Below are 25,111 nucleotides of genomic sequence, written 5' to 3'. Positions count from 1 at the left end.
TTTGGCTGGAGTGCAGAATACATGAAAACAACAGGCAGGTAACTTAGGGCATGTAAGGTAAGCAAAAAGCCTATCTGAGTCTTTGAAGTGAGGAGTATAGCTTTTCCCTCCCTTGAAGAAACAGGTAGATCTTTGCCATGTTGCATTTAGATATGAAACCTGCACTAAGAAGTTAGGTAGAGTAGTTGTAATAGCTTCCTCTTCCAGAATTCTGCTGGTGACAGTCTTTCTGTTCATCAGGCTGGCTGAGGGAAAACTGAACCAATGAACCTCATTTCTTATTGAGGTGGACCAAATATTTTTTCATGATTACCTCAGGAATACGAATTTCAGTTCCAGAATTTTCAAATTACAAACTATTCTAAGTAAGCCAGAAAATAATTATAAGCATATAGAAATAAAATGTTTTACTCCAAAAGATTTACATATAAGTGTTTCACCAGAATTGCTCTTCTATACTTAGGACCTAAATTTGAGTTTGGGGAAAAGCAATCAGTTAACTTATATAATGAGGTTTAAGAGGAAACAGTGAAGCAAGAAATTCCTCTCATGGGCAAAAATCTCTCCACTTTCCAATCTTCACTTCTCTATTTCTGCTTGGCTCAAAACAGAAAAATTCTAACCTTAATTCTCCAGGATCCCTGAAGGCATTCTTTTCTAACAAGATTACTTTTTCCTTTGTATTCATCTTTCTTAGCTGTTATGAAATCAGGGGATATACCTTCCATCGCTTCCTGAATTTACCCTCTCTCTTCATTTAAAAAAAAAAAATCAGTGATAAATAGTTAATAAAAAAAAATAAGTAAAAAAAAAAACAAAAAAATAACCCAACCAACCAACAGACAAACAAAAACCACTGGTAACATGGTCAAATAAAATGAGAATACCAAATGGCAGATGCTTCAAAATAACACTCAGGGCCTATATATTTGATTAGCTGAAGCTTTTTTATTTGAGAATAATCTGTCCATAAAAAAGTAATTCACCTGGCATGTGTCGACAGGTCATATAGATCATCAGATTAACAACCCTATATTAAAGATATAAATAGTAATCATTATTATAAAATATTACATATTTATTGAGCACAGCAGACATTTTGTATGAATTATCTGATGTAATATCCCCACAACAGCCCTCTGAGATAGGATACATTATAACCCCCAATTCACAGATGAAAGAGTGAAGCAAAGCAAGGTTAAGTTACTTAACTCAAGATCATAAAGCAAATGAGGTGACAGAGCCAGAATTCAAAGGCCATCTGATCAATACAGAGTACACACTTTTAACCATTCCACAATTCTGCTTACTTTCTGTAATAGAAATTTTCTCCAGTTATTAAAAAGTAAAAGTGGCAGCTAGCATTAATTAAGCACCTATATGTCAGATATTTCACATTATTCCCTCTAAGCTTTACAACAGTCATACAAACTGGACATTTTACAAGCTAAGGAAGGAAGGCTCAGGTTGGTTTACTTTTCATTCCAGAGACTGGAGTCCTATTTTCCTTAAAAAAAATATTGGAAAACTAGACCAGTAACATTCAGCAAGCTACTTCTGCAAAATCACAAAGCTCATTGTATTTTCTTGGTGAAAACCATGACCAAATTAAGAAAGAGATAATAAAAACATATTCTATTATCTCCCCCATTTTCCAGGTCCAGCTCAAATGCCAACCCCTTTATTAAGTTTTCCTCAGTTTCTTGATCCCCAAACCTAATTAATCTTATATTTCAATTTAATTAAGGAGAAGCAATTCTAACAGACTGGGGAACAGATATGCAAACTGTTAAACCACTGTTGCTTACAGTGGGAGTCAGACCTATCACACCCTCATTTGTAAAACCCCTGCCCCTTAAAGTCTGACTCCTCTGACACAGGTTCTGCTTAGGAGTAGCATTGTCCTTGTGCTTGCCTTAACTTCTCTTCCAGATTTTAAGCAATTAAGAGCAAAGGCTGTTTTATCCTCATCCATTTTTTTATCATCTACAATATTCAATACAGTGTCTGGCATATTGTATTTGCTTGATAGTGGTTGCAATCTTGGTTGTGATGAAGAATTCAATCACCTTATCTTTGATTATCAATTATTTAATAGTCTTTCAATCCCTGAATGAATAGCTCCACTCTCTTAGTTTGTATAGCTCAATCATTTCTAGACACTTTCAATGACTTTCCCACGATCTCATGAAAGAAAAAAAAAAAGTTTCACAGAAGAGTAAGAGATTTGCAAAATATTAAATATGCCATTGTCTGATGAGGGCATGAGATCAGCCCCTGATCTTATCTCTACCTTGCTCTAGAATTATCTGTGTAAGACCATAAGAATTAGCTTAGCCTATTCCAGAGACAGTTGTATGATTGAAGTGTACATAGCAAGGGGAAGAGAGTGAAACATGAGATCAGAAATTTAGAGCCAGAATAAAGAGTGTGGAATTTATTCTAATTACAACAAGAAGCAAGTGGAGGGTTTTAAGCAGTCAGACTTATGCTTTAAAAGGATTTCAGCCTTAAAAAAAAGAAGAAACTCCTTTAATTCACGGCCACATGGATGAATCTGTAGGACATTCTGCTACATGAAATAAGTCAGACACAGAAAGACGAATACTGTATGATCTCATTTACATGTGGAATCTAACATAGTCAAAATCACAGAAGCAAAGTGTAGAATGGTGGTTGCTAGGGACAGGGAGGGGGAAATGAAGAGAAGCATCAAAGGGTATAAATTTTCCATTATGCAAGATGAATAAATTCTGGAGATCTAATGTTCAGCATGGTGACTATAGTTAACAGCAGTAATTTATATATTTGAAATTTGCTGAGTGGGTAGATCTTAAGTGTTCTCACCACAATAAAGAAAGAAAAAAAGACAAGGAAAGGAAAGAAAAAGAGAAAGAAAGAGAGAGGAAAAGAGAGAGGGACAGATGGGGGGAGGGGAAAAGAAAAGAAAGAAGGAAAGAGAAAGAAAGAAAAAGCAAGCAACTATGTGAGATGATGATATGTTACTTAGCTTGATTGTGGTGATCATTTCACAATGTATAAAATATATCAAGTTGTACTCCTTAAATATACACAATTCCTATTTGTCAATTATACCTCAATAAAGCTGAAAACAACAACAACAAAAAGGATTACTTTGACTACTGCATAGAGAAAGTTCTTGAAGGACCAAATATGAAAGGACTTCCACTCTGTGGTGGGAGAGGGCCTGGAACTGTTGCAAGAATCCAGGTGGTTGATGTTGCTACCTCAACTGAGGGCTGTAGTCATGAAGATGGTGAGGTGTGGTCTGATTCAGACTTGCCAATGCACTGGCTGTGGGTGTAAGTGAAAAACAGGAGATTGAGGGGTGGTCTGATTCAGACTTGCCAATGCACTGGCTGTGGATGTAAGTGAAAAACAGGAGATTCAAACTCATTTATCTTACTCTAAACTTCACGGGACTTCCACACCTTCATATTCTCTCCCTTGGTAGCTTATCATTAACTTTATTTTTTTTATTTAAATTCAATTAGCCAACATAAAAGTACATCATTAGTTTCAGATGTAGAGTTCAATAACTCATCAGTTGCATATAACACCCAGTACTCATCACATCACATGCTTTAAAAAAAAAAAAAGACAATATAAAATTTTTAAGCCTAGTTTTTCTTCTGGGTACTTCATTGCTTTATGATTTATCATTCTTATCTTCCTAGAATCTAAATACAGTTTTAAAGAGTGTGATTATTTATTCAAAAAAATAACAAAAGAATGCATGGATGCATGGAAATTAGTAGGTACCCTAAGAGGTTATCTATTCTCAAATTTGACCTTGGCAATGCAAGTAGGTATATAGAGTGGATGAGCCTTAAATAAGACAGAAAGTATGTAACATTTTTCTTTTTTTTTTTTGTATAAATAACTTACAGCATTTGAGACTTCTATCTCATTTCAAGTTTAATATAACCACAAAAGGATTTTGAATATCATTTCAAGGAACATTTGTTGGCCACCACGCTTTTCCAAGAAAATTATAATAAAGATAATGGTTAGAATAAATGCCTCAAGATATTCTTTTATCTTTGAGAAAGTGTGCAAATTTTTAAAATTTACAGATGAAGCAATATGATGGAAAATTGTTCCAGCAAGTTGTGAGTAATAGAGGTACAGAAATCACTCTTACCAGTAGTGAAGTACATAGTCCATTAATAAGAGGAATTTATTAAACAGGAATTGTGATATTTAAGAAGTACTAGTACCTGGCTACACTTTGTAAGATTATGATTCAATTGGATTGAGATGAAGCTCATGAGTTGGTATTTTAAAAAAAAATTTTTTTCAGATAGTTTTAATGTAAAAACAGGGTTGAGAACAGGGTCTGGGGGAAACAAAGTATTATTTCTTATTTTTCTATAATATCTTAAAAACAGAAACCCATCCCCATTTTCCAAGTTAAAAGAACTCTCTTTTAAATCTGGCAGAAGTCAGGAAGGAAGCGCCATATGTGGAAAATCGAAGCTTTCGTGTGTGTGCATGTGCAAGAGCACACATGCCTACACACATGTAGTAATGGGTTGAAAGAGGACTTTTAGAACTCTACAGCCAGGTGGAGGCATACGTCGAATGGAAGTAAAGCATAATTTCTGTCCTAAGAGGGGGAAAGATTCAATTAAGAGTCAGCACACGTCTTTAAAAAGCAATACCAAATGGTTTAAAAAGAAGTTTATGGAAATAGTGACTGTGTACTAAGATTACCTTCATATTTCTATTTTAGTCCCATATTCCATTTTAAAATATTTACTAAAGATGGAGCTTTTCATCACATTAAGAGGACCTTCCCCCAAGTCCTTCCCCAACTCTTTCTGGTCTCATCTCTGGCATTTCTGCCCTGTTAGGTAATGAATGAAATTCATTAGTGCATTGAATTCAATTTAACCAAGAATTAGTGAAGACCTCCTCTACAGACTCAAGTTAAATAGAAACCACAGTAGGTAGTTTCCTTTAAACATGATGGCCAGCTTCATGAACAATTAATTTGTATTACGTTCTCTATCAAAGCCTGGTCCAGAAGGGAACAAAGCACCTGGAAAGGAGGATATCTCAATGAGTGCTTCTGGTGCAAAAGAGATCCTTCTTAAAAGTCCTCAAAGAACTGTTTCTTCTGCCTTATAATAGATGCAGAGTAGATAATTTTGTTGATCTAGAAGCCCCTTTCATATTCTACCTGAAATACCTGGGAGAACACACAATCCAGAAAACATAGAAATTCTAGAACCAAGAATGAATTGGGCTCTGTGGGGCAGAGGTGAATGCAATTAAGCAACGAATATTAACTTTTTTAACAGCAATAGGATGATTCTTAGTTAAGAAATTTTATTTTTGGGTGCCTGGGTGGCTCAGTTGGTTAAACGGCTGCCTTCAGCTCAGGTCATGACCCCGGAGTCGCGGGATCGAGTCCCGCATCGGGCTCCCTGCTCAGCAGCGAGTCTGCTCCTCCCTCTGACCCTACCCCCTCTTGTGCTCTCTTTCTCACTCTCTCTCTCAATTAAAAAAAAAAAATTATTTTTATAGTGAAAACCTTAAGACTGAGTCTCTCAAAAAATGAAATGAGGGCGCCTGGGTGGTTCAGTTGGCTAAGCCTCTGATTTCGGCTCAGGTCATAATCTCAGGATCCTGAGAAGGAGCCCTGCTTCAGGCTTAGCAGGGAGTCTGCTTCTCCCTCTCTCTCTGCCTCTCCCCCAGCCACCACTCGTGCTCTCTCTCTCTCTCAGATAAATAAAATCTTTTTAAAAAAATGAAATGTGTCATCATTTATGAATTTATTCATTCTACATTAACTGAGCACCTACTAATATTAGGAAGCCATGCAAAGTGAATCTGTGAACACATGGAGGGATGCTTTAGAGAGGAGCATGGACTCTGCTTGTATAATATAGGGAAAAGCAGAGGACCATGGCATTTTTGTACCAGATTGGAATTGCACTGGAAGGCAGATCCCTCAGAGTGTGTACAACAGCAGTGTCAAATTTCTGTCTCTTACACTTTTCTTCTCTAATAGTGGATGTTTTAGTTCACGACCTATTGTGGCCACTGATGATTTTGGTGGAGAGTGAAAAAACACTGAATAGTGGTAAGACAGGCTTGTATGCAGAAGGAACACTGAGAAAGAATAGAGTAAATGTCCAAACATCATTTGTCTCTATATCACAAGCTTTCATGTTTCTTACCAACTGTACCTGGAGGTGGAGCCGTTCACTGTAACCCATACTATTAGGGTTGTGTGCTGAAGCAAGTGAATATCCACGTTATTTCAGAGAGGTGCTGCTCTAGGGATTTGCTTTGTTCCTGAGAGGCAGATGCCAGAGTCTCTGGCTGGAGCAATAAATTCAGTCCACTGGTTTATGGGAGCTTCATGTGCTGACAAGATTGAATAAATGTGCATCATAAAGCCCCTCCCTCACTCTGCCCCTGGCTCTGGCTTACTGCTGAGACCAGCCCAAGACTTCTCTCTGTGCCAGATCATTTCCTTCCTCAAAATTTGGCTTTCCTATGAAGTTTTGTTTTTTGTTTTGTTTTGTTTTGTTTTTGCCTTTGGCACAATAAATCTGAGAAACAAATTCACATGTATTCACCAGAGTATCCAAAAATGCTACCCTTCTCAAAAAGCATTTGCTTTATCAACAAAGAGGTTCAATTAATCAATAAAAAGGAGTGGCTGATGGGAAGTACTAGGAGCAGCTCTCAGGGAGAGAGATTCTTGAATAACTCTCAGAGATTGGTATATCTAGCATGTGATTCGCTTTGCTCACTGCATTTTACTTTTTTTTTTTTCTTACAACCTATTTAGTTATATACAAATAATGTTATTCAATTCATCTGATCAGCAAACAGTTACTGACTGGGTGCCAAGAACTATGCTTAGTTCTTAGTAGAAGCTACTCAGGTGACATGTGGCCTTATCCTCAAGGGAATGTGCCTAATTGGAGAGATAAGTCACAAACAGCTACTAACTCCTACAATAAGACAAGCACCATGGCAAATACATGCCCATGATGCTACTGACATACAGAGTAAAGTACTTAGCAGAGTCTGTGGACTTAGGGAATACTAAAGACTCCCGAAAGTTCAAGGGTGAGCAGAAGTGAGCCAGGCCAACAAGGGTGGGAAGGGCATTCCTGACAAATCACCAGAAGGTAAAGAGTAGGTGATGATAGGTAGATAGATAGATAGATAGATAGATAGATAGATAGATAGATAGATAGATGATAGATAGATGATAGATAGATATAGATAGATAGATAGATAGATAGATAGATAGATAGATAGATGATAAATAGATAGATAGATGATAGATAGATAGACAGACAAACAGACTCTGGTTTCTGTTTTGTTTGGTTAAAATGGATGACCTGAAATTTAACCTTCAGTAATACCTAGCTGAATGGAACCACTCCTTCTAAGCTAGATAAATACTGCCTTGCATGTAACACTTCTACAAGACTATTCTATTCTCTAAGATACTGTCCTTGAAGAAATAAGCCTGGGATTTAGAGGAGAAGAAGTTATGGCTGGAATACACTATTTTCCAGTCCAATTTGTTTGTAACAGAGGCAGAAAGCTATAGCAAAAGCCATTCCCTACAAAAATAAATTGAAAAGTTCTACAGAGTTCAAGTGTTGACTACATAGCAAAATGACTATGGAATTTTCAGACGTGTTTTTGCTTTGAAGACATATTGACATGATGTCCCTTGAAAGAATATAATCATCCTTTTGAAATCATTTTTAATATACCCTATGTGATAGATTGTTATTTGCCTAAGACTATTTATTCTCTCTGAAGTTTCCAGTGAAAGTCAACCTTAGCTAGAAGCTGTGTCAAGTTGTAAAAATAAATATATCTGACAGCCCTGAGAATGTTCGAATTTGAAAAAAAAAGTATAAAAATTGGATAATTCTACTTTATAAAAGCATAATTTGTATTTTAGTATCTCCAAATTTTTACTCCAATCATAATAATTATGCTTCATTATCAACTGAATGTGCTACACAAAAGAAGTTGACCTACTGAATGAACAGATTTGTCACTCAGAATGTAATATTTCAAGGTTATTATGAAGAGGTTTTGAAAAAGAATATCCAAAGGATTTCTTTTTTACCTGAAGGTAAAACTCTACTGCTATCATGAATGCAGAACCTAAAAGTGGTTTCAGCGGTGCAATTATAAAATACAAAACCTCTGAGCCTATTCTTATGTTGTGCCAGTTGTACAGCATTGATGTTTTAGTTGCCTCTGTCCATACACCCTGCCAACACAATCAAGCAAAAAAACAATAAGGAAATAGTAAAAAAGAAAAAAAAAAAAGAACAAGAAAGAAAGAAAGAAAAAGAAAAAAGAAACACTTCTAATAACACATTGAACTACATGAAGATAGTGGCTAATGCTTAGACCTACACCAACATGGGTCTCTGTCAGTGCCTATACTGTTCACACATTGGCAGAATGAGCTCTGAGGGTTGCTGTACAGACCATATTCCTGGGGTTTCATCTTTTAACAGAGGATGACACTACTCCGTATTCATTTACTATGATGTAAACAACTGAGATTTTCTTGGCCATCTCTCCCTTTATGTGATCTTAGGTGTTAACACATAGCTCCTTGAAGATCAGGTAGATGATTTTTTTAAATGCACATTTTTGTAGAATAATAACAAAAAGATTAAGTTATGACCTGTATTTCTGATATGTACTTACCCTAATCATTATGTGCATTCCCATATTTTGCTGTAAAGACTGAAAGCATGCAAAGATACCTACCCGTGGTCTACAGATAAGGCCACTGTGCCCTCAACAGTTTCTGGACACTTTCAATTATCTTGTGTTTCACTTTCAAGTTCTCAGAATTTGTCAACTCAGTAACAGTCCTTTCACTGGTTCTCACAAATACAATTTGTATTTTATAAATATTTTGTATATGATTTATATAAGAAATGCCATACTGTATTGGATTCCTGATATATAACATGATGTATTAAAAAAAAGAGACCACTACACTGGAGGAGAGAATACATTGATTCAAAATCCAGTTACTGACCTTGCCTTGTTTCTCTGTCAGTGAGTGGCACTATTGTTTTGCCCAGTGTCTGAAGCCAAACTTGAGTTTTACCTGAAACATCTCCCTTCCCTCAACTTCCTCATCATATATCTTCCCAAGTCTACCTCTTAAATTTCTCTCAAATACATCTACTTCTCTTGATAGCTCCACCATTATTTGGTTACAGTTATCTCTCATCTAAAATATTACAAATGTTTTCCAACCTATAGCAGCACAAGATTGACCGTGGTGCTTTTTGTGGAAGGACTTTTGTCATGCTCATTATATTAGCAACACACATTTGTTATCTCATAGGGTCTATGAGTCAAAATCAGGTATGATTTAGCTGACTTCTAGGCTTCAGAGTCTTTTATAATATTGAAATAAAAATGTTTCATCTGAAAGTTCAATGGGGGGAAGATCTGTTTCCAAGCTCATGCAGCTGTTGGCAGGATTTCTTTTGAGTTGTTGCATAGAGAGCCCTAGATCCTTGCTAGCTGCCAGCCAGTGGCTGCTCTCCATACCTTGCATGTGATCCACTCCATAAAGCAGCATGCAATATGGTGGCTTGTTGCATCAGAACCAACAAAGGATAGAGTCCGGTGAAAGGTGAAGGCCAGAATCTTATGTAACAGATTCGCAAAAGTGGCATCCCATCATCTTTGAGATATTCTATTGGCTAGAAGCAAGCCACAGGTCCTGCCCACACTCAAGGGGAAGGGATTACACAAGATCATAAACCAAGAGGCAGGGATCATCGAAGGCTATCTTAGAGTCACTTGGCCACAGTCAGCATTTCCTTCAGTTTCTTACACTTCCCATAAAAACACATAATTTTAGGTAAAAGTTTCTGCAGTCCATACAAATGTAGCTTCAAAGGAAATCTCTGAGGATACAGGTGTAGACAAGGGGACCCTCTTATGCGCTTCCTTACTACCCTTTACTTCTTTCTACTTACTTACCCTTTATTTCTCCTTTATTTCTCTTTACTAATCACACTGTATTACTGTATTATTGTTGTCTCCGTTATATACCAAACAAAGACCTTGGCTGTCTTATTCATTTCCAGTGCCTAGCCCAGACTCTGCTATATAGTAGGTGTTGAAAAATATTTCTTACGTGAATAAAGAAATGACTTCATGTAATGCTCTGTGGGATGACATGTTTGTTCTCTGTTATTTACCCTCATAAATTGATAAATCCCTCAAGCTAGATTACCCTAATACATCAATTCTGTCATTATCATCAATGAATGGATCAAAATCCCTCTAGAATTTATTTATTGTTTCTGCTTTTACCATGGATTAATGAGCACCATTATTTAATAACTATGTGCATTTGCCACAAAATTACCTATTTCTTGATTCAAAAAGACACTTTTATTTACATCATTCCAATAGCCAATAATCAGTCCCATGTTCATACTCTCTAACCCCTCAGAAGGCTAAAGACTGCAGTCTAAACACTTCACCAACTTCCCCTTACCTCATTGAAGAATTCCAGCCTTATTGTTCTGTCTTCATATGAAAAATATCTGATCTTTTTGATTAGTTGGTCTTGCCTGGATCTTCTCCAACTATATTATATCTGCTTTAGGGTAAATGAACAGAATTTTACACATGTACGCAGTGGTTTTGTTCAAGGCAACACAAAGTTCTTATTGAAAAGTTAATGTATAAAAATAAAGATGGTGCATTTTCTGTAAGGTATTTTATAATGGCCTTGGTTCTAGGGTAAATTGGTTTCTAGGAAGGCTTTGGGGTTGAAATGTTGGCTTTTATTTAGTTTAATTAAATTTAATTAAATTATTTAATTTAATTTAATAGCATTTAATTAAATGCTAAGGTTAAAAATTGCACCATGCCCAGTCTGGGGATAAAGTCTGTCTTCTGTAAACTCCATAATAATTTTCTTAATCTCTATCTTTACATAAGACTGCTCCTCCCTGAGGTTTTGAGAACTATTAAGTATTTTTTTAAAGTGGCTCATGCTTACCAGAAGAATGACAGAAAATTAAGTTGGAAAATTAGACTAGAACCAGTCACAATGGACCATAGATCCTTCCTATGGCATTTTGACTTAATGCTACAGGAAGTGTGGAGACACTGGAAGAATACCATGATGAGAACTGAGCTTCCAAAAGGATGGAAAGAACATTTTGAGGCTGTCACCATTATTTCAGGAAGTGGAGAGGCTGAAGATTAATGATGATAGTGATAACAATTAAGAAAAAAAGCATAAATATGATACACTTCGTATGTAGTGAAAGAGAGGACATTTATATTAACTCTTAGATTTTGAGCCTGGATGACTGGAGATGTGGTAATGCCATTGGAAGGAAAAGAGAGCACAAGAGGGAAGAAAGCAGATTCCAAAAGGCAGGGAATGGGATTCAGTTTGTAGTATACTGAGCCAGAGGAGCTGCCAGATATTCAAGGTATAAATGACTACTGGCTGTCAAAAATAAATATCTACTTATAAAGGGGTAAGGATTAAATGATTTGTTGCATTTACTGGAGTCTCTGGCACACAGTAATATTAGATAAATGGTATTAAACAAAATTTCCAAAACTCATTATCAGGATTCAACGAGGAACAAGCATTTTGATATATAAATTTTCATCAAGGTGTGAAGAAACTGAAGCCCAGAATATTTAAATAACTTTGATAAGATCTCAAAGCCAATACTGAATTGGACATTTTCTGAGCTCAATCACAAAACTATTACATAGGCAAGAAATAATAGTATTATAAAATTTAAATTATCTTGATATTTATAGGAAAAATCACTCAACTAAATAGTGTCTGGTTTGATCCTAAGAAAAAAATTCATCAAGATGAAATCCTAAATTTCAGAAAGATAAAATAGCTATCAATGATATTTTAATCATCTAAGTTTTCCCCCTGAGACCAGAACCTTAGCATTTTATGAAACAGTAAGATCCACTATACATTTTTAAATTATTTATTTACAAATTCAAAACATCTCCAAAAATTCATGAAGAAAGTAAAGCTTTATTTTAAAAAAAAAAGAATTTTGAAATTTTTAATTAACAGAAATGTTGGTTAGGGATGGTTCTGAAATAGTGAAAGAAAACTACTTAGAACTAAGAGGCTCCAAAGACAAAAATATTAACATTTACATATCAGAGGAAGACTTCCAGGGTTAAGGTGCCAGTGAAAAATTTCACTGCTCCCTTCTCCTAAGGTAAATCATACCAAAAGAATTAGAATAGTAAGAAACAGATAGACAAGACATTTTGGCAAAATTAGGAGATAAAATAATAAGTAGAATAAAATAGAGGCAAATTTCATCTTTGTCAAATCCAGCAGACACAGAGAGTCCTATAACAGAAAATTTGAGAAAAGGATGCCAGGTACAGTGAGGCATGCACAGGGGTATAAGATCATCCAGAGACTGTACTCTGGCATTTGCAGATCTCGAACAGCAGATTTTCAAAATTTAGACCACTCCGAGAGCAAATTCAACAGAAAAAGGATATAAGTAAGGCTGAAGCAGATATTAATAAATTAGAAAAAAACAGTGAAACTAAGAAATAAGTCTAAAAATGTATCTATTGATTAGAAATAAAAGACAAAATACTGTTAATTTACTCACAGAAGCAAGGAGGAAAATGAGTACACAAAATAAGAAATGACAACAGGTAAATAATGTCAGACATAGAAAATTAGAAGAATTATTTAAGATCACATTGCTCAAATCTATGCATATGAAACTTAAAACATACGTGAAGATAATGATTTCCAGGAAAAAAATTGAAAATCATTCCCAGAAGATGTAAGAAACTCTAAATTATTTAATTAACATGGAAAAAAAAAGAGAACTTTGTCAGGGACCTACCCTACAAAAGGCTTTGCATATGGATTATTTTGCAACATAATTCTGGAAAAAAAATAATTGAGAATTTGAGCTCAGATGATCTCTGAATTGCTCCAGTGGAGAGAAATGGGGAAAAAAAGCACCCATTAGAAATAATGTGTTTGATATGGAGAAATCATTCCTATTCAAATAAAGAGCCAGGCAATGATGGCCACTATCACCAAAATGTTTGAACATTGTTCTGGAGGAACTAGCAAACAAAATTTGACAAAAAGGGAAATAAGAATTATAAAATTTAGAAAATAAAACTGTTGTTTGCAGTTGATAATAGTAGACATGTGAAAAGTTCAAGAGAATCAACTGGAACAATTCTGTAAGGGGATTAGTCACAGAATGATTATACACAACATAGTATTCCTACAGTCATCAACACCCAGATAAAAACATATTACGGAAGAAAATATCCCAAAACAATAGTAATAAAACAACCACAAAGGGGAAGATTCCTAGAAATAAATATGTGGAATCCATACAAAGAAAAGTTTAAACCCAAACAAGAAACCCAAACAAGTCTTGAATAAATAGAAAGATATACCCCATTTCTCTATATGAATTTTTAACATCCTATAAATATCAGTTATCCCTAAATTAATCTATACATTTAATATGAATACAATAATATTACAAGAGGATATTTTTAGAAGTAAGCAAGCTGATCGTGAATTTCATTTGGAAAAACAGCTTGGGAAAAATCAGGCAAATTCAACTTGAAGAAAAATAATGAGGAATTAGTCTTCTGAGATGGAAAAAATATTTAATAAAACTGCCACAAAAAGGTGTAGTTCTAACACTTAAATAGGTAGACAATTAACAGAGCAAAATAGATGGCATGTTGATTAACTGAGCCTTTGTTCTGATATCCCCAAATCCCCACACTTGCTTTTCTCCTATGTGAACGGCATAGAACTACATTTCCCAGACTCCTCTGTGTATATAGTCTTCTGTGCCCTGTGCCCTCCATCTTCAGGCTGGGTTCATGCAACAAAAGGCATTGGCAGAGACTGGCAGGGAGGAAGGGGGAAAAATCCAAGTTATATCTCAGGCACTCTCTCTCCCTCTCTCTCTCCCTCTCTCTCCATGGCTCCTGATCCTGCGGGACAGCCATTACTCCTATGATCTCAGTTCCCAATGAACATCCCTTGAAATGGCTGTATCTCACTGGGATCATTGACTTCCTGGCTCTGATCACTAACTTCTTGCTTTATCACTACAATAGCAGGAGTGGTATCAGCTTCCTGCTGTTGCTAATCTCTGCCCTCTATTTGGTGCCCCTATTTCCTCCACCTGTGTAACACATTCCCTACATAAATGCTCTGTAATACCTAGAGTGATTTCTGTGTCCCTACCTAGACCCCAGCTGTTCCTGCTGGCAACGTGTATCAGCAGAGAAAAATGTACCAGTCAACTCTGTGTTGAGAAAATTGGAGAGATATTTGGAAAAAAAAATACTATGGTCCATCTCTCTCCTTATACCAAAACAAAATCCAGATGAGTCAACAATTAACATTTGAAAACATTCTATAAATGTGCTACAAGAAATCACAAGAGAATAAAACCTTACTAACTATGACACAAAACTCAGACGTGGAAGAAAAGATAGACAAATGAGACTACATAAGTATAAAAAGCAATCACAAAACAAAGCAGTGTAAACAAAGTCAACCTATAAAATACATATAGACAACTTACACTACAGATAATGAGCTAATTAACCTGCTACAAATCTCCCAAAACTATGGACAGTATAAGAAAAAATTAGCAAAAGCATGACTGGACAGTTCACAGAAGGAAAAAACATGAAGATCTGAAATATCTTAAATACATATTAACATTTGATTACACATTAACATTTAAGATGTTAAGTCTCACTCACAATAAAAGAAAAGCAAATTTAAACTATAATGACATACCTCTCTGGTGGGAAATTGATAATGCTTTGTAGGAAAAAGGTACTTCATACATTGCTAGTAGAATGGACAGATCTCTTCAGAAAGCAACTGGGCACTAACTACCAATATAAAAATGCATGCTCAAGTCCTAGCAATTGTATTTCAAGAAATTTACTCTTCCACTACAGTTGTGTATTTGCAAATTGAAATATTTAGTAGGATTTTATTGTGGTATTGTTAAGTATAGTAGAAGATTGAAAATAATCTGTGTCTAACTGGGTACTACTTAAGACATACAATGAAATTTTAATATTATTGAAAAGTGCAGCATCTCCAAGACATACTAAAATAAATTACAGTATATGGCATACTACCTTTGCATTAAGAATGTATATAGAATAGGGCGTTTGGGTGGCTTAGTCAGTTAAGCGTCTGCCTTTGGCTCAGGTCATGATCCCGGGGTCCTGGGATGGAGTCCTGCATCAGGCTCCCTGCTCAGCGGGGAGTCTGCTTCTCCTGTCCCTCTGCCCCTCTCCCCGCTTGTGCGCGAGTGTGCACATGCTCTCTTTCAAATAAATAAAATCTTTTAACAAAAAGAATGTACACAGAATAAATGCACATGATGACACATGAGTAAAACATCTTTGAAACATAGTTAAAAACTTTTAGTGGGGAAAAGAGGAACTAAGACCTAGGGAAGGAGACAGTTAACTGTAAACCTTATGAATTCCTCGATTCTTTCAACGATGTGCTGTGTAATTTTAGGAATTTAAAAAATTAGTATTTCAAGTTAAATGTTTTAGTTTAACTCTCAGTGAAGAAAACATGTAAGGGTAAAAGGGTTGGAAATAATTTGGATTTTATAAATAGAGATATTTCTTTGAGCCCTTATATGATTTTTGAAGTGAAAATTTTTTTTTTCAATTCTGGTTGAAAAAGAAACAGCGTTTTCTTTAAGTGTTCATCTGAACACACATGAAATTGCTGTGCATTATTTTATCTCAGTAATCTATGAAAAATTCCAAGCGGTCTCTCCAGACCTGTCTGGCTGAGGCACACAGTGCCATCTCCAGCATCACGTCTAACTCCTCAGATACAACACATGGCTCCTGGCACAGGTCTCTAGGAAGTGCTCAGCTGGAACAAAGGATAATGCTACCATTGATTGACCACCTAATATGACCTAATACGTTTTAGGAGCTTTACCTTTATGGTCTTTAACCCTCACCATTACTTAACGTTTTCTGCATTTTACCAGTGACAGAAATGGCGCTCAGGGACGTCGAAGTCTGTCCAACACCATTCAGACACTGTTGACGCAGAACGCAAACCAGATTGGGCTCATGGAAGCCAGCGCTCTTCCCACCACTCTAGGTCTCCACATATTAGATTCCAATACACATCATTTTATTTCCAGAACCCCCAATTCATGCTCACTAAGTAAACAGTTCCTCTCAGGACATTCTTTTCCTGTGCCAACCTAAGTCCTCACAGACATTCTGGAAAACAGGCACTCTTCTCTGGATCAGTAAAAATAAAAAAAATACTAACCCCAAGTAGTAGGTTCCTTAATTAGCTCCTCTCTCTTCATATATCTTTCTTAACACGAAATACACCCATACACACACACACACACACACACCAATCCACCCATCCTAAGCTCCATTTTATGTACAAAGCCAAAGCATAGGACTCTAGATTATAAAATTAGTTAGTTAACCTTACATATTGTCTGTCCTCATACCCCCACTGATTCAAATCCCTTCCTTCTGCTCAAGTGACTATTGCCCTTCCTTTCATCAAAACTCACTCTCATACCTTTCATTCACAATCAAGTAAAAATAATCCATAGTAACATATATCAGAGTTTTTCTATTTGAGTTCCATAGGATTTCAATAGATATGATAGGATAAGTGGTTTGGTTAATATGTTGGGCTAAACAAAATATAATGCTTCTCAGAGTCTTTAAATTGCTAATGTGCATGCAAAGAGGAGCCTATACCAAGAAGCAGATTCCAAGCTTAATAGATTCCAAAGATAACCATTCTGAGAAAGAATTAGAATTGAGTCCTCTAAAGTGGTCTTCAAAGTGATCTTCAAAGTGAGATGCTAAGAACACACATTCTGACTTCAGAATATCCTTTGGAAATTATTTGCCTATAGCATCTGCTAAGGTATATTTGCAAATATAAATATCTTAAGACAAATGAGAAACTTGAGGCATGAGTCTAAAATATTGGGTAGGAAAATATTTGAGGAAATTACATCTTCCCTACAACCTTGAAATCAGCTGAGTAAGCAACCGCACTTAAAAGATCAGCATACTTTTTCTCTTTTTTCTTTCAAGTTTTCCTCAATTCACTCTGTTTATCAGTATAATTACCTATGCTTCCTACACCCAAGCAAGAAAAAATGAATCAAACTCTTAAAAAAAAAGAAGAAAAAAAAGTTAAAATTATATTAAGATACATTCAAAGTAAGTTTCAAAGGTAAATAATTCAAGCTACAAGTTAAGTAAAAATCAAAAAAATAAATTCTATAAAATATTCTAATATATTTCTAAACACTGAGGCATAACCTTGAATATTTTAAACAAGTAAACTGGTAAGGTACATAAATTAATTAGAGAAAAGCCTTATTGACATTAGGGCAGTACTTCTCAAATTAATATGCATAAGCATCAGTCAATATAAGGGAAATCTTGGAAAATGCTGATTCACTAAGTCTGAGGCCTAAGATTTTGCATTTCTTGCATCCCTTTGCATTTCTCTTCTAGATGATGCCAATGTGCTAATCTGCAGACACACTTGAATAGTGAGGGTTTAGAATATATTATTAATTCTACCTCTTGCTCAGAATGGTTATCTCATGGAAGCTTATTGATATGAATACACTGTCTGTTAATTAGAAATAGGCTGTGTTAACAAACCCAAAAAATGCACACCAAGAATCAACACAGGATTCTTTTGCCCAAAAAGGAGACCTAGCATTTTAGGAAAATAATTCAAGCCAAAAACAGCAGCATTTTTGCTTTACACACTGAACTCATTTTTAATCCACATGTCAGTGAAAGACTGAGTATCCTCAGAGGGCTTCTGTTAATTAAGAACTGTGGACTGTTGAGTGACATCCCCTCTGCTCTTAGCCCCGTGTTAGGGCCACCAGCCAAGAACTGAAGTTACAGGAAAGATGCCAAGCAGCAAGAAATGACTTAAGGTAATGCCAGATTTGATAATATGAATATCCTCCCTGTTGGTTATCAGAAGACGCTTTCATTATCATAGCAAATATATTCAATTCTACCCTCTCAGTTGGACTTTCTTTTCCTCTGCCTTTCTCCTAAATTATCACCAGTGGAGGTTGACTATAGCAATTTTTCAAGTAGATTGCATAATGTTTTCAAGTTGCTAACTTGCTCCCTCATCTCCTATTTGAATCTATTTTTTTTTATTCTCGTGATGAATACACTTGATTTTATAAGTGTGTTGCCCTAAAGCTAGGTTATACATGCCTTGAAAAATGCTTGCTTAAGACTATTGATTTCTGAAATTGTTGGGCTATAGCCAACAGCATACATTTTTAACACTATTGTGATTTCAGTGACTTACAATGTCATATTATCAAAACCCTTTACTCATATTTGCAAAATTTGTACCTGAATGACACTGATTAAGCATCTGGTCCATTGTGCTCTTCTTAATGAAGGCAGCTACTTCCTCTCTTGCTGCCAAGGAAATGGCAGCCTCCATCTCTCACTTCACTATTTCATCGTTGCTTTTCCACCATTTTCATTTTAAATTATGCAGCGAGATGTAGCTCAATCCCTCAATCCTATTACCACAAACTCCAAGAGAGATCTTACTCCCTTGTTGCTGCTCCTTTGTCGACCGGATTGCAGTAAGAGTGCCATCACCTGGCTCCAGTCTTTTGGTTATTCAGATGTTTTTGTTACAATGGGATTTGCTCTTACAAGATTTAACCTGGAGGGATACCAAGAGTGGTGGCCCCAGTGTCCATGTGCGTGTTGGTGAATAACATCAGTTGTGTAGTATTGGATCTCTAATCTTCTTGGTTCCACTAAGTGAATTTGCTGAGAAGCTAACCTTTAATCTTCAAAAGGAAGAATGTTTACTTGCCAGAGACACTGTACTAGATTTACAGAATTGCACCAATTACTTCTGCCTTTAGAGCATGATCAATTTGACAACATTAATTAACTCAAATTTTGCTGCACCCCCTTTATTCCCTAGACTAATAGAGTTTTTAAAAAACTCTCAGGATTCTGAAAATAAGAAATTTGTAACTTCCAAAGTAGAGACAGTTCTAGACATGAAGGAACACAACTATGAAAAGACAGCTTATCTCACTTAACTTTTTAAAATTGTTTTTCCATGTACTGTCATTTTTAAGCAGCTTTTTCCATTCCTTATTTCATAATACTGCTTTTCACTAACAGGGCCAGAATAATGTATTTCTTACAATCAAGAAAAGATACTAAGGAACAATACTATTTCATTCTTTTAAGATGTGGTAAATAATGAGAACAAGTACAAGAATGGAAATGTGAATCGATCTATTAATTCCTAGGTTGTGCATGTTTCTTGCTTTGATTTGCCCCTCCTTCTTTATGCTAGAAAACTTCTCTGGGACACCAAGTAGTAGCATTAAGGGCAATAATGTTCATATCCACAGTGTTTATTGAATGTTTACTATATGCTAGGCATTTTACGTACTTTAATATTTACAGTGTCTCTATGAGTACGAATATTGTTGCTGTTTTACAAATGAGAAAACTAAAATGTAAAGAGGTTAAGTTGCTTTCCAAAAGTCATTGACACAGCCAGGCTTTGAATTCAGTCTGAGCCTGACTCCAGGCTCTTATCCACAACATTTTCTGTCCATCTGATCATTGACGCTGGTTAGAGAACTATAATAGAGAGACAGCTAGATTGCATGTGTTACTCAGTCGCCTTCTACTGATCCTGGTCCTTCCCCAAGTGTGTCTTCTTGGATTTGGTTATTTCATGAGAAGCCAAGTCCAGACACTTGCTGTTTCCTGACTAACGCAGGTGCGTCCCTTCATTGCCAGAGCCCAGAATCAAGACCGAAGATACTGTACCAGATCCAGACTTCAATCTTCTGCATCACAGAGTTCTGCTCAAGGAGGATCACAGAGGGACTCAAAAAGGTTTAGGATGCTTGACAGAATATTAATGTTCTTCAGAATTTAAACTATAATCATTATTTATGGAAAACTGATTGTAAATCAACACGTTTTTACTAATTTGTCAAAATATGTTTGTAAATCTGTAATATTCCTCTCAAGATTGGTTTGCTGGTTTGCTGGAAACCACAGATTTCATTTTAGCTGAGTCATCTCCCTGTCTGATTCCAGTTCTACCCCCCACCCCTGCTACCCCCAACACTCCAGTGAAATGAATAGGTACACTGGGTCATCTTTACAGCTTTTTCCAGCATGGATCTTGTATTCCACCTTTTTCCACATGGAGCAGGTTTCATCACCCAGGAAGATGGAAAGGTGGCAGTTCCCTTAGAAGCTATAGGGAAAGGATGAGAAAACCAAATTCCTCCTTGCTTTGTCATAGAGCTTAGAATCAATGCTGGGGTGGAGAAGCGGTTACTCACCCTCAAGCTTAAAATTAGGAGTTCTACTCTCAAGAGGCTTTCTGAGTGGCTACCAGAGTTCTGACAAGAGTGGGTTTCCTTTAGTGTCTTCCCCTTCTCATAAAGTACAATTGATTCTCCGACCCCCTCATCTGACTATTTTTTTCACCGTCTGTTGACTTATGATTCTGGTTCTCTTCTGTTTCTTCCACATACAGTTATCAGCAGCAAACAAACCTTAGAGAATTTATAAAGAACTAAATAATAAACATTATAAATAAATGACTTTGCAAATAAAGAAACAAATTTAAAAAGCAAATGAGGGTCAAAATGCACAAACAGTAGAAATGTACCCGAGAGTGATGACTGCACATTTCAAAAACTGGCAGGAAGAGAGCATTGATACATGACAGGAAAACTAATGCATCCATTCAACACATATTAAGTGACCACCTACTAGGTAGTGTTCTGTGAGCACAGTGTGATGTGAGATGATGAATAGGATATGGAGCCCACCTTCAAAATTCTTGCAGTCTGATGGTAAAAATAAGGTGCATGCATAATGGAAGTAATATGAGACAGAAAGCAATAAACACTACAAACTTCCCTCCCTAAGCTTAGCTACTCCTCTTTCTATAAGCACCTTCACCAGAAACACAGGTTCATAATATAGTATGGCCATACATTTGGATTTGCCAGGATAGTCCCAGGTCACGCTTGTTGTCAAAGCTAATTATTAATTTTCCCTTTCACTCTCAAAAATGACCCAGATTGGGCAATTAATTATATGTCACCTTAATTTTAGTACAAGCCATTTTATTGCATTTTTTGGTTTATGTATCTATTTCTCCACTAACATGCAATTTCTTAGAGGGAAGAGACCACGTTTTCAATTTTTTTAAAAAATCCTTTGCCTCTAGCACATGCCTGTCACATAGTAGACATTTAATTTAAAATACTGAAAAAAAAGGGCACCTGGGTGGCTCAGTCAGTTAAGCATCTGACTTCAGTTCAGGTTGTGATCTCAGGGCCCTGGGATGGAGCCCCATGTCAGGCTCTGTGCTCAGCAGGAAATCTGCTTGTCCCTCTCTCTCCCTCTCCCAATGCTCATGCTCTCTCTCTCTCTTAAATAAATAAATAAATAAATAAATAAATAAATAAATAAATAAAATCTTTTAAAAAATAAATAAAATACTGAAAGAAGCACTAATTCTCTATGTGGGGAAGAGGCGAGCTTACATTTATTTAAGGGAAAGGGGGAATTTGAATGGTGAAAGTCGTATCTAAAATGGACCTTGAATATGTTGGCTAATTGAACATGATAAAAAATAAAAATAAAAAAATAAAATGGACCTTGAAGGAAGGGTAAGACACACTTCCAAAGAGATGAGGAGAATAGTACTCTAGGTGAAGGGAATGCCAGTGATGTCAGGGCAAAGGGTAGAAATTTAGACAGTGAGAACAGTTATTAAACTACTGTTAAAAACCCTAAAAATGCGGTGTTGCTTCCAGTGTCATATAGAAGCAATAAGGTCTATCCTGTATGAGACAAACTGAATATTCTGATAGGGTCATCAGCATTCCACAAATTTCCCTGCTACTTATGAAGACAAAGATACATATTTGTAATTGGAACCCCAGTTTTTCATTTTTTAATTTTTAAAACTGCTGCTAGAGTAATAGAAAGAGTAGAGCAATACAAAGTATTTGTGAAGAGTCAATGTTCTATAGGGACCTAGTTTCAAGACAAGTTTGACACTTACTGTCTGTGACCCTGGGCAAGTGTTAAACCTGTGGAAACCCCAGTTTTATCATCTGTAATACAGGGAGAAACACTGCATCTAGTTAGCAACAGAAAACGAGGGCTGATACAAAGTAAGCAATCAACTAATGTAGCTATTATCAGTAGTTCAGCAATAAACAAACAAAATTTGTGTTCAATATGAATAGATCATGATTAAAGAACTAATCCCAGATCATTTCTGCAGTGGAACAGTAGATGAATGGGTTGACTGCATGTCAGTATATACCTATATTCTAAATGGGAATTTTTTCCTCTAGATTGCTTCACTGATTGTAGCCATTAAATTTTATTTCATTTTACTTTAGTTTGCAATGTTTAATGCATGAGAATATTATTTTTTAAAAAGATTTTATTTATTTATTTGTCAGAGAGAGAGCGCGAGCACAAGCAGGCAGAGCAGCAGGCAGAGGGAGAAGAAGGCTCCCCACCGAGCAGGGAGCCCAATGCGGGGCTAGATCCCAGGACCCTGGGATCATGACCTGAGCCCCGCTCAACGACTGAGCCACCCAGGCACCCCTTTACTGTGTTTTTAAATAAGAAGCTCTCTGATGGTATTATTGTGCTGTGTTTTGCATAATCAAATACATCTAACTGTGAATTTTATAGAGAATTACATTATATAACATATGCATGTATTTACTTACTGTGTTTATTCTCTGTTCAAAATTAACAGATCATGCTGAAAACTGTTCAAATGATTTTATTTTTTGTTATAAGAAATAAAACATTATTCTGAATAATAAAGTATATTATAAAGTTTTTATATTTCAAAAAAAATTTAGTATTCTTAGTTATCACAAAGATTGAGTCCCAAGACAAAGAAAAAAGTTGTTCTGCAAGTTCTAGTTGACTGTTACCTCCTTTAATTGGCATTTGCTAATAATGTCCTTTCAATTACAAATGTGCATTCATGTACTATGACTCCTTGTTTGTCAAACAAATTAGTACACTATGCTTTACAATCCATATATTCTACATTTACTCCACTCCATATGTATTTCTACCAATCACCTCATATAATTATATAAATATGACATGTATATTTAAGTATATATCATGCAACTATACATTTTATAAATGACTTCCAGTCCTCACTACAGAAGGTGGCCTGACCCATTTCCATGACAGAAGAAGGAAGACAATGACATTAAAGTAACCAATTATTTAGGAAAAATCTTGAGTTTTTGCATCAGCTGCTCCTGCTCTTGTCTCATTATTACGAAGTTAGCATTTGAATTTAGTTTCCAACTCTTGACTTTCATTTCTTTCTCAAAGACTAGCATGAACACACCTGAATTGCTTTTCCTGTATTCTGCTCTATGGAACAGGAAACCCTGATCTTGTTAGTCCCTTTGGACCATTCTCTGAACTACTCTAACCACATAGCTGGTGTCTTGGCTAGTTATTCAGACTACTTTTTTAGGGATTAATGATACATGGTAATTCTTTTTATCAAAGAGAGAAAGGGACATGCAGGCATTAATCATATAATATAATACAATATAGCATTAAGGAAAAGAATATGATTTCTTCATCAATCTGCTCACAGAAAAGAAAAATTCTGGCCCAAACAGTCTCAAAGAATTGAATTAAAGTCCTGACCTCAGACACGATCCATGAAAGAAATAACTGATAAGCTGGACTTCATTAAAATTAAAAACCTCACAATCTACGTGGCCATACAAGCTATGTCCTGATGTATTCCTGTGGGATTCCCTTATTGCTCACTGATCTCCATACTGTCGGAACAATCTAGGTGCAGCAGATGGACAGGGATTTGTTTACTTGCAATAGTTTTCCAGCAAACTCTCCCATTGTAACTTTTAAAGATTTTATTTATTTATTTCAGAGAGAAAGAGAGCGAGCAGGGGCAGGGGCAGAGGGAGAGTGAGAGAGAATCTCAAGTAGCCTCCACGCTGAGCGCAGAGCCTGCTGTGGGGTTCCATCTCAAGACCCTGAAATCAGACCTGAGCCAAAATCAAGAGTCGGACGCTTAACTGACTGAGCCACCCAGGTGCCCCTCCCACTGTAAATTTTAAATATCAAAACTAATTTTGAGGTCTTCAAGTCCTACATCTTGTCCCTCATCATAGCAGTATGGAGCTAGGCTCATAGGAGCTTTGTTTCAGAGATTTGGAATATACATTACATACCATCAATATCTGAAACTATAAATATCTCAAATTCCCTAAAAAGTTTTTCCGAGAAAACAGGATGTTAAAAAAGAAGAGAAAATAGAAAATTAAAAATAGCAGATAAAAGGATAAAGAGGAGGAGAATATGAGGAAAGAGAAGAAAAAGAAGGCAGAAGAAGAGGAATGGGGAGAAGAAAAGAGAGTTGCCAAACAAGTCAATGTGTCTGAGGAACAACATTTAACATGTTTCTTTACTAAGAAAATCTTAGTATTCCACTACATACACTACATAATTTCTTTACTTATTTGATCATGGAAACTTTTATTTTCCTTTCAGTGCATCATATTACTTTGAATATTCTGTGGAAAATGAATTACTGATCAAGTTCAATCTCTTTCACCTTACAATTAAGGAAACTGAGGCAGCAGTGCTTAACCGACTCTCCCATATCCCTGCAGTTGATCTATCACAGAAACAGGCTTGCATTCCTACATTCTCTATAAAGTCACAGTTAATAAATTGTTAACAGATAAATTGTTAAAACCTATTCCTTGTTGATACTAAGAAGCACTTGTCTATCACAGTACTGTGAATCAATACATTAACAACATGACCTTATTCCATATTATCTTGGCAAGAACATATTTCCCCTACTTTCCTGTTTGCATCCACATATATT

The 25,111-nt window shown here is 35.9% G+C and overlaps 1 long non-coding RNA gene across 2 annotated transcripts in view; it reads right to left on the bottom strand.

The window, feature by feature from the left end:
• The window catches only part of LOC116635461, a 94,577-nt gene that overhangs the window by 17,970 nt on the left and 51,496 nt on the right, over positions 1 to 25,111 (bottom strand). The window contains exon 5 of one of the 2 annotated variants that reach the window (XR_004300172.1): positions 987 to 1,030. The exons of the other annotated variant lie outside the window; for it this stretch is intronic. This is a non-coding gene — a long non-coding RNA (uncharacterized LOC116635461). The remainder of the gene's footprint in view (positions 1 to 986; positions 1,031 to 25,111) is intronic. 2 annotated transcript variants of the gene reach the window in all.

Source organism: Phoca vitulina, unplaced genomic scaffold, assembly GCF_004348235.1.
Source record: "Phoca vitulina isolate PV1807 unplaced genomic scaffold, GSC_HSeal_1.0 scaffold11, whole genome shotgun sequence".
Lineage (NCBI taxonomy): Eukaryota > Metazoa > Chordata > Mammalia > Carnivora > Phocidae > Phoca > Phoca vitulina.
This window is presented reverse-complemented; position numbering and strand designations above follow the sequence as displayed.